Here is an 11,619-nt window from a genome sequence, read left to right on the forward strand (position 1 = left end):
GGCGGTGTGGGCGGGGCTTAAATCACGGTTCAAACTTCAAGGCTTCTATTACTGTCTTACTCAAGCAGTTCTGTGCGTAGACTGTAAAGAAAAAAAACAAGTTCTGTGGCATGTCAAATGCTTTGCAAATGCAAATTCACTGAGAATAAAAATATATATGGTTACTGGCTTCGAAAAAGTACCCCAACAACATATCAGGCATTATGTGGAGCCTATTTCACAGTTCATAACCATACGTTAGGCGTTCCACCATTAATTAACAACTACACAGGAACAAATGAGTAACGCGCTCTTAACATTCAAGCAACTATAACAAACAAGAAACTCTGATTAACAAATTAGTAAGAAATAGCGCTCAGTTGAATGTGTTATCACTATTAGCAAACAATTTTTTCATACATTCCAGAGGACTACTAAGAACTATAATTCACATGAATAATGTTTTGACCTAATTAATTAATTAATTCTAAAGTGAAGGTCATGGTAACCCACTATTACTCAAATAAATACTTCAGAAGGATTTACTTGGATCAGTATTCTAAAGTGAAAAACATGATAACACATGACTAGGAATAATATTTTTATTAATGATTATTATAATTTTCCCCACAGTTAGAATTAAGAATATTTTGAGCATGTAGCTGCCATGTGGCTTCAGTGGCAAGACTGTATGCAGCTTATCAATTTGTGGATACGCAAGATGATACTATAACCCCACACAAGGTCGAATATCAATATTTTCTTCTATTTCTGGAGGATTTTCGAAAGTGAGTAGGCAGAGGAAACCGCAGCAGAGGTCAGGGATGGCGTGGGTCTCGTGAGAGCCCCCAAGCGCCACTGATAGTTGCACCTGATACAGAGAGTCTCCACTACAGTTACCCTTGTCAGAGCATCTGCATGGAGCTCCTAATTCTATATGTTATGGAATCAGCATGCTTAAGGGAACTATCTACAGCTTAATTTTAATAATCAACTCGTTAATTACAGACGGGAGAAGAAAGCCAGGCGTTCTGGTCCATTTTACTAATGTTCAATATGAAAGCGCCGCTCCACGAGACACTTAGGTGGCCCCAAGGGCCTCAAACATACACACACACACACACACACACACACACACACACACACACACACACACACACACACACACACAGAAATGCACACCCTCTCTTTATCAGCATATTGGATCAGCACCAGGGGACTGAAATTAACATTCATTAGTGGTTGCTCTGGGAAGGGTATATTTACAGGAGTGCAGTATTGTTACGTGTGTGTGTGTGTGTGTGTGTGTGTGTGTGTGTGTGTGTGTGTGTGTGTGTGTGTGTGTGTGTGTGTGTGTGTGTGTGTGTGCGTGCGTGTGTGCGTGCGTGTGTGTGTGTGTGTTTGTGTGTGTGGTTCGTACATCATGTTGTGTGTTTCCCAGCCTGTAGGTTTTCCGTCCTTCACCGGCTCCGTCCCGCTTTGCAGCAGTCGTCAGCTGTCTGATGTCTCTGATAGCTGCTTATGTACCGAGTCGTGCCACAGTGAAACTTCATAATGACGTCAGATTCTGCTGTAAGACCAGCCCTTGTCACTCTCTCCGTTTGTGTTCATTCAGTCATTGACCTTCATAAACGCAAATGAGTTTATCTCTGTGATGGAAATTGCGCTATGATAAAAGCGAAAGGCCTTGATTGAGGTCAGAGGAGGGAATGAAAATGTAAGAGTTACTGAGATGAAGACGAGCCTGTCAGAAAAGATAGTTGGAGCTTTATGTCATGCTCCATTCTGGGCCAGTCACTTCACTGACATTGAAAAGAAGTCATCATTACTGGCCCAATTGTAATTTGTACTACTATCCTCGTCTGAACTGCTCAGTGTACAGACCTTTCCCTCATTTAAATGTGGTTTATGCTAAAATGCTGCAGTTAATACAATTATACTGCTGTGAGACCATTAAAATGAATATATTGCAGGATCTCCTTCAAACAGTGTTAAAGGTCACACTAGCGACCTTTATGTGAATGCGGGATGTGAAGAAGACTCTGACCTCTGAATTTGTATTGTAAAAAGATTACAAGAGTGAATTTTTGTATAAGCATAAAAAATGGAGAAAATAGCTCTGCATCATCTTGATCAATATAAAATTAATTTTAGGTATACAAACTACAATTAAGAAATGAAGTCGCATGATTTACAGTTGTTACGGTGTGCAGGGAAGAAGAGAGACGAGGATCTGATTCTCGAGCAGTCTTTATTCCACAAAAACAAAAAAAAAGATAAATTAAACGGGAAAGCAGATGGCCATATACCAAAAATGAAAACATAAATCCAAAAGGAAGATGAGACCACAGGGGGAACAGGAGACACAACAACTCTGTTGTTTAAAGACAATGACTGACAAACACTGAGGGCATTTTTAAACGACAATGATGTACTAAATACGGAAAAGTTTTTCTATTGCGTTTTTCGTGCACAGGCGACAGCGTTGTCCAAACAATCCGCGGAAATAATTAAAAACACTGCATTATGGTGCCAGGCCAGTAGTTGGTGATGTCACTTTGTAAAGAAACACTACACGAACTAAACACGCCATGCGCATGACGTCACCGTTTTCACAAATTCGCGTTTTTGTAGTTTACACATGAGACATGAACGGTATAGTTTTCAAAAACTTGCACTTTGAATACAGTTGAATACTATAAAAGTTTGCATTTCCAGGCCCTCGAAACACCTTTGTGGTGTAAATGAATGGCAAAAACACATTTTCATTTTCTATTGAAAACGGTGTAAATGGCCCCTCAAACACAGGGCTATATATACACAGTCTTTGGAAGTAATTAGGTTAGATGAACCAATTATGTTTGCATTAAGCAATTACATTTTTAGCACAAATTATCAATTAAAATAGATTTTCTGCATATCGCAATGCTAATATGGCTTTAGGACTTGGAATATAGTTTATTGTAAAATATTGTATTTTTGTCCTTTTTTAAAGCTTGATGGCGTCCGGTCACTAAAATGGCTTCGTTGCACAGATAAGTTTAGTGTTCACCTTTTTTGTTCTATGGAAAAAAGAAAGTAGGATGGGTTTGGAAAATCATGAGAGTGAGTTAATGAAGAATAAAAATTTTTGTGACAACTCTATTCTGGTCTAAGTTGTGAATTTAGAATGTAAATGGGATTTTTTGCAGAAATACTATGAGTACCATACTAATTTTTTCAACGGATGAGCAGTTCTTCCATTGTGACACTGATATTGTAGAAAAATTATTGTAGATTTATACAGAGATCACAGTTTATGAGCTAGCAAATTACTTTATTATAGAGTTAATTTAACGACAGGAACCATTTCACTCACTATAGGAAGTGTTCGGCATGCCTCTTTGAACTTCAGAGCCGTTGAAGAAGCCCAACAAACTTCATCAAACAGTCATCCAGAACAGAACAAAGTCATTATCATTACCGTCCGTAATCACTTACGACACTCTGCGTTTGATCCGGAGCTTTGGAACCACTTTGAAGACGAAGCTCCACAATGGAAGTCATCCAACATATTCAATCAGCAGAGGCCGCCGGTCCATCCTGGCACATGATCAATACGGCTGACTCGAGACACTCTTCGCTGCGTGTGTAATGCCTGTAAGAGGGGCAGGAATGTGTGGGCAGTAAACACTGCAGCTCTGATTGACAGGGCTGGAGATTGGATCTACTCACACCATCTTCCTCCTCCCTCTCTCTCTCCGTCCCTTATCTGTTCACGCCACTTTGCAGTTTTACATCCCAATCTCAACATTTTCATTTCTGCCTTCCCTCTCTCTTCGCACCCACCGCCTCTCCTCCTCTCTTTCCCGCTGTTCACTTTGACTTGTTTTCCCCCTTCGTTCCTGTGGCGAGGCAAAGCTAATGCATTTGTTTATATCCTTCCTCTTCCACAAATAGAAACTATTACAGCGGAGTCGAGCGCCAGCGGTGGGCGTGAGGGTGCATGGCTGATTTTAGTTCTCCGTTCATTCCGGCTGCATTACCGCTCCATAGTGGAGGGTCTATCAATATGGTAGTCGTAGCTGGCGATCATGTAAACCCAGCGCCGCTAAACAGAGCCAGGCTGTTCTGTGGCTGATTCAGGCTCTGAGGTTTCGCCGCTCAAAGTCAGGGCGTGTAGAGAAGCTCTACCTCCAAGAGTGTTCGATGCTTTATTGTGTTCTCCCCATTAACCGGGGCAATTGAGTGGAATTCACAAGCCTGGAGTAGAAGGACAGAGAGTCGACAGAGTATGTGCAGCTGCAGAGAGTAATGAGATCGTAATTAAATCAAGTTATGGCTGGCCAGGGTTCAGCTGAAAGGGTTATATTGGGTAACCGGGGCCAGCAAGTATGGGCATTCATGCATGCTGGCCTGGAGGTGAACACGTCTTACCTGGGCATGTGGAAGGAAGATTTGAAGAAGATTTGAAGAATTGCTCCCTCAGGAATCGACGGCTACAATTCTTCGTGGGTGGAGCTGATGGCTGTAATTTGTACTAAATGGCGGTGAGCTGATAGAAAAGAAGGATGTGTGGAAGTCATGATCATTAGATGGGAACACACACACACACACACACCGAGTGCTGCTGGCACCGGCGGGCTCATGGGATGCAAAACAGTGCCGGTGCAGGTGTGCAATCAGTGGCAGGGATGTAATGGGGGTTTGCAAAATGTTCAACTAGTCGTAACCCTTTTGTTTTAGAGAAAGTTGCATAAAAATGAAAAAGACACAATACAGTACATTAGATATACAGCACACCTTCCATTTGATTAAAAAAAACACCTACATAAGCTTACCTGCATTTTTTTTTTCTCACTTTGAGCACAAGCTTATATTCATTGTTTTCAGTCACATGACTGGCATGGAGATATGGGGGGCAAAACATCCATAAAATTGCAGAACATGGCTGTCCATTTTCAATCTGTTTCAAGCTACAAATATTTGGATCACCTGTTTCCATCTGTATAATGGTTTCCAATGAGAAGCCAAGTACCGTACAGTTGAGCATATTCAGAGCTCATCTGTTCGCCTGTATGCATTATCAATCAGGTGTGTACTGAACTTGGTCTGTTAATATCACTGTCTTTGTACATTAGTACTTAGTACAAAACTGGTAAAAATAGGTGCGTTCACACTATTTCGTAATTACCGTAATTACAAGATTTCAACATGTAAAAGCATTCACATCCTAGTAGAGCTCGTAATTACAACTTGTAAGCTGGGAATTTTGTACCACATGATCGCTACAGATTTATTTAGGAGTTGATAGCGTTGCCGTAGAAACACATAATTCTCAGTCAGCTGTCCCAGAACAGCTCAGAGTGCCATGAATGTCACGTGTTGTCATCTCAAAATTACGGTTATTACGACATGGCATGCTGCAAATAACTGGCCGGCACTGAAGGAAAGTCTTGTATTGACCTTAATGTTCAAGTTCATGAAGAAGGAAGTGGGAAACGGCGAACGATAAACATAACTTTAATCACAAAGATAAACATAAACAACAAAACAAAAAAGTAAGCGCCAGCCCCTTATCGATGACTGCTGCCCCTCTCCCGTGGCCTCGTGGGATAATAGTAAAGTGCCCGTCACACACTTCAGAATCTCGGTCATCTTAGGGTACTTTTTGCCTACTCTTTTACGAGTATAGCCTACTGTGAATTAAGACACTTCTTTTGTCACATACTGTTTTTCGCCTAGTAAAGCGATTTCAGATGTAGCCAATGTAAATGTCCCTGGCTTGATCCTCTCTCATCCTTCACTGTTGTCACTCCTCTTTTTATCCTTCCGGAGATACTCCGTGGGACTCGAGACCGGTATGGCGCACAGGTGATATACGCATTCACCCTAGCGCCACCGAACTCACTCCATTCCCGCGGCTCTCGTCCCCATCCTGCTTCTCGCCACACTAATATTTCAGTAAAAAAAGTTTCTGTTCAAAATACTTACAACTTTTATCTTTTATGTGTGTGATTTACTGAAAACATTTCTGCCTTGAACCTGGTACCTGTCTGACTACAATATAAAAGTGTTATATAACTGACATAAATACAGCCTAGACAATAGGCCTATAATAAAAATGTCATAGACTACCTTTTGTTTGACATCCATTTGTTCAATGTTGTTTATAATCCAAAAGTATTTTGAGTAAATACAATTACTTTAATTGAGTAAAAAAAAAAAAATTCAGTGTTTTTTTTTTTTTTTTTTTTTTAAATTATTAAAAAATTATGTACATACGACATTATTTTGCATTCAAAACAACTCGGAGCGCACCTTATTGGAAAAGTGTTCTTGAGATGTGTTTTTGACTATTTTAAAGTGACTCACTATTTTAAAAGTGCAGAATCAGTGACTGGATTCAGAATACCATATTACCATAATATACTTACTACATGAGCCATGTAAAGAAAAATAGTAAGAGTAATATGCTATGCTTTTATGCGAATTCAGCCAGAGCTTTCTGTCCACGCCAACACATTTTATATGTTATACACAGCGAGAATAGCCTGTCTGACTGAAATTCCAAAATCGTCAGCAAGCTGACTGCGGCGGTAAATGTTTATGCTTGTCAATGAATGGGACGCTAAATATGATTTTGGCTTTAATAATATTTTCCCAATTACTAGGCAAGAATAAGCCCGGTGTCCTCCATGATTCCTGTTCTTTCTGACAACAAAGCACTTAAATGCGACAAGCTTGTAATCACAACTTCAGATGTAGGACATTTCCGATGGCATGTGAAGCCAGCATTATTACACGCTTGATTAGTGATATTAAAGTGTTATTTATTTGTGTTATAAGTACATTACAAATTAATTATGAGTGTCTTCAAAACACACAAGCAATATACCATGGAAATATTATGTTTTAAGCTATAGTATATGCCAAGCCGAATAAACAGAAATTAAGTGAAAGTCAAAATGTAAATAATGTAAATAATAATATTCATGAATATCATATATTAAGTATGAAAAAATGTAAAAAATACTCACTACTCGACTCCACCATTGTGTCCTCTATAACCAGATACTTGCGGCACCGTGACATTTTCTTTCACTTGTAGCTATAAACTCAACAATTTACGACAACTCTCATTTGCATACATGTAAACAGACATTCCAACACACACCATTACACATACACACCACTTTGACATATCTCATTACCCCAACATGAACAAGCATACATGTGTGCCATATATCATGCAGCACACTCACACTCAGGTAGCCAACAGCACACTGGCCGCAGCTGTAACTGCTGCAGCTAAATGTCATGCTGAAGATCACAGGCTAAATTAGCATAAGAGAAGAGCCGCTGGGCCATGACGGCAGTCGCTACCCGCGCTGACCTCTGTGATTGACAGCCGAGGGTGCAATGAGAGGTGAGATAGATAGTTCCACCGGGGCTTGAAGGTGTATTTACTGTCATTCACCATCATTCTTTCGGGCATGTCGGAAGACCGCGCTGCTATGTCTGTTGTGGCAGATCGGTGTCATTGCCATGCAAAATAGCATAAGATGGAATGTCATTTACAGGTGTGACCGGAAAAAGACAACTTCTCCTGGCGTGTGACAGCGTATCGGCATAGTAACTTTGAGGTTGACCTCTAAGCGCTTCCGCCTTTAGAAGACGTTTCAGATGGAGTGATCGCTCTCGGAATAATCTTTATAGGAAGCATAATTAATAGCAGTAATTATAGAGGTGCGATAAGACTCACAAAAGCAGCCTTGACTATTCTGTGATACGCCGCTAACTGTACATGAGTGATATGAGCTGAAGTCTTCGAGCGCACTGTGGATTTCGGATGCCACAGCCCTCTTTTGTCACAATGGCTGACACGTATCTTTTAAGACAATATCTTGTGTTGTCAAAGCTATCATCTCGTCTTCAGTGGCGTCAACTCTGCATAACTTTGCAGCTCTTGCGGTTTAAAAAAGAGTGTTAGAGTGAGAAAAATGCATTGTCGTTGTTGGCCTCCTCCACTTAAGTGCAGAATTTCCAGTATCCTGCCACAGGTTTAATAGTTTAGTCTAAAGAGGGTGTCTAAACAGCTGAGAAATGGCAGGTTGGAGGGGATGGCGACAGAGAGTATGACTCCGTACCCGAGAGAGAGAAGAAGAAAGAGAGGCAGCAATGCGTGGGCGTTGACAAAGGTGAATAATGAAGTCAGTCACTTCACAGTATGACTGTAATGGGGGTTAGAAAGAGATTGTGCTATTTCTGTGTGCACAAGAGACGGTGAATGAGCGCATATGAATGTTTGCATGCGTTTTTGTGTGTCAAACAAAGGAAGAAGATAGATAGACTGACTGGGAAGACAAAGACAGGCAGTAAAACTGAAACTGAGAGAGAAACTGAGAATTTTATGATCCTAAATGAGTGTTTGGTTGAGTCTGAGGATGAAAGAAAAGGAAAATAGACTGACTGGAGGAGAAAGACAGCCGTTTAAACTGAGATGAATCTTGCGTTTAGTAGACTCGGGAGCATATGTGCGTGTGTTTTTGTTGGTGTTCCTCTTTGTTGTTCCGGTCTAGCAAGGTTAATGTGGGCTGACTGGATGTCTGAATGTGCTACCCAACAGGCTACCACACAAAGGCTACCAGTGACCTTGTGGTACAGCTGAAATGTGATACGACAACAGCAGAGAAAACAGGGGAACAATCAAACCATGTCTCCTGCTTAATGAATTAATGTAAATAAGACTAGGATGAATCATCCACAACTACAGACATCAAATGAGCAGAAAAGCCTAAGGCAAGAAACATATGCAAGTATACTTGGTTTTGTTCACCGTTGTGAACCCGAAATATGTTAATATTATGACACAGGTACAAATTGGATTTTTACTGTTAGGTTTCTCTTTCAGGTAAACTGACATCAAGGCAAAGCAAATAGTTTGAATAGAATTCTGCTAAGGAAGTTATCCAACATTAGGCCATATATTGTACAGATTTTATAACTGTACTTAATGGAAGTTTTTTAGTTGATGTTTCCAAAGCACTAGAAATTCACCATGTTTTTTTTGTGTGTGTTTTTTTATGTATAAGGGCTGGCACGCACGTCCATTAATATCTTGAATTTTCAAGGCTTCTGGTTGTTTCCAGTTATCTATATAGTTAGCTATATATACAATGCTATAGAAGGCTATACAAAGTTATCATGTTTTTAATGTATTATCGTTATTTGTAGTCATAACACTATTGTATAGCGTAAATGGTTTTACCGGTTACTGCACTTTGTCACACTTATATCGTGGCGTATCGAATACTGTTTCCGGCTCCAAGCCTCCACTCCGTTTCAAGTGAGAATAATCTCAGCTGTGTTTATGTGTACTATTTATAGCACACCTTTAAGCAAAGCTTTTAAAAATTCAAGATGTACACTGCATCTATGGGCTCATGGTGTCCAGGCAGGACACCCTTATTTTAACAGTTCATAAAACGAAAAGGTGCATTTACGCCATGTCGTAATTAACATAATTACGAGATTTCAACTTGTAAAACTTGTTCACGTCCTCATAGAGCTCGTAATTAAAACTCGTAAGCTGGTCATTTTCTGAGAGCTCTTACTTGCACCACATGACAGCGCTGTACCTCCTGACCACTGCAGATTAATTTAGGCGTTGATAGTGTTGCCATAGAAATGCATAATTCCCTGTCCAAGTCAACTGAGATTTTGATATTTAAATAAAGAAACAGCGAAGCATGACATCAGACTTAACAAATGGATAGCAGCTAATGAATCAGAAGTCTCACACATTCATTGGAAATAGCGCACTTCTGCATTGAAAAATAAGGTGGATATGAACAGCCTTTACAAATATTGAAGCAAATCACACATAGTTTTCAGTGCACACTACTCACATTATTTATAAAATGGTGTAGAATAGTGCATAGTTATGCAATTGAAACATACCTTTTGTCTATTGCAAATACATCTAGTTAAATGGCACAACATTTAAACTCTATCGCCACCATGATATTGATGATAAGACTATATTCAAGACATACGGGTGAAACGCAAGCAACAACAAGGCATCCAAATAGAGGCAAAAGCATATGGTTACAGTCAAAAAATTAACCACCGCATATCCTAATCGAGACGGAGGCTGGGACTAACAATATCAAGGAGCAACACTGTTCATGCAAAGCTGGGTAGGTCTCTATTCACTTCTATAATCGTTATTACAAAGCAAACGGACTACGCGAGTATAACGTTGTATTTATTAGCAGCGTGTGCTAGCGTATCAACAATTAGGGTAGAGAACCGAAATCATAACCTAAAACTGTCTAACTAGTATAACTTCACAGTAAGATTAAAAGCAAAATTGATCTTAGAGCACACAAAAGTGTCCTTGTTGATCTTGAGGGGTTTCGCTGACTGTGAGGATGTCCACACAGTTTATTTTTTCTGGCCTGAGAGCTCACACATGCAGAAGTAAAAACATAAAAATATTAGCAGGCAGGAAACTAGCTTGAAATGGCTATCATTTATCTTTTAATTTGGGGCACCAGTGTATGCTGTAGACAATCTGAATTAAAGGCAGGGAAGTAGCCTGAAAATCAAGTATAGATGTCATTTATCTTCTCATTTGGGGCATTAGTGTATGCTGTGGAGCATTTGATTTAAAGGCTGATAAATCCACTATTGATTTTCAATTGGTTGAATTAAATTCCATGTAGGCTGAGCTGATTTTCCTTCGCATTCTGGAGGAGGCGGCAGGCACAATCAGCCATTCTTTTGTGCCGTTTCGCTCTCAAAGCTTTCGAAGCAGGTGGTTAATTTTAGTCAGTGTGGTCATATTTTAAAAAGTATTACCCACTGAGCTCGATGTCATGTGTTTTAGGGTCATTATCCAATCCAGTGTACGGAAATTAAGTGGAAAGGCGCAGAGCGTGACCTTTGGCTCGGTTGGGGGGTCGTGTGTTGTGAATTTGGCTCGTCCTATTTTGCCTGCGCATGAGTCACCCGAGATTATATGCCTTGGCATTCAGAAGTGTTTAATACCTATTCATTACAATCAGTGTGTTTTCTCTCAGCACTTGGCCTACTGATTGCTTTTGCATATTGATTTGTCGTTTGTTCAGTCACTTGTTTTAAACATCCATTGCCTTATGTCACTGTTAAGTGGTGCATCTGGGATTGACCTGGTCGAATGGAGTGTAGCAAGAACTGCCAATGTTTGTTGAATTGGGCTGGTCTGGGATCAGCTTTGTGGAGTGGCTTGGAGATGAATGCACCCTGCGTCTCCAACCCTGGAACAGTGGTGAGTCATAGTCTGTGGAGTGCTGCCTGACTGGTCTTGGGATGCCAGGAATGCTCAGGCCACAGTGGTTATTGAAAGTGACAGAGTATATGGATTCCAAAATGGGTCAGACCGCTCGCCGTCGCCTCCCCTCTGAATAATGGATGAGTCCAACTTAGGCTCCACCATGTCCGCATCATGGAGGGAAATCGTCAAAGCTCACTTCCGGTTTACTTTGCTTTCACATACAAAATATCATATGTGTCATGTCCACAGTCAGATTTGAGCAGTAAAAACAGAACAGCTCTTATAGTGTTTCTGTAACAGTGGTGGATTATAATAAAGCCTGGAAGACACAAAGATTCGCT

This window comes from Phoxinus phoxinus (genome assembly GCF_949152265.1).
Source record: "Phoxinus phoxinus genome assembly, chromosome: 17".
NCBI classification, from domain to species: Eukaryota; Metazoa; Chordata; class Actinopteri; order Cypriniformes; family Leuciscidae; genus Phoxinus; species Phoxinus phoxinus.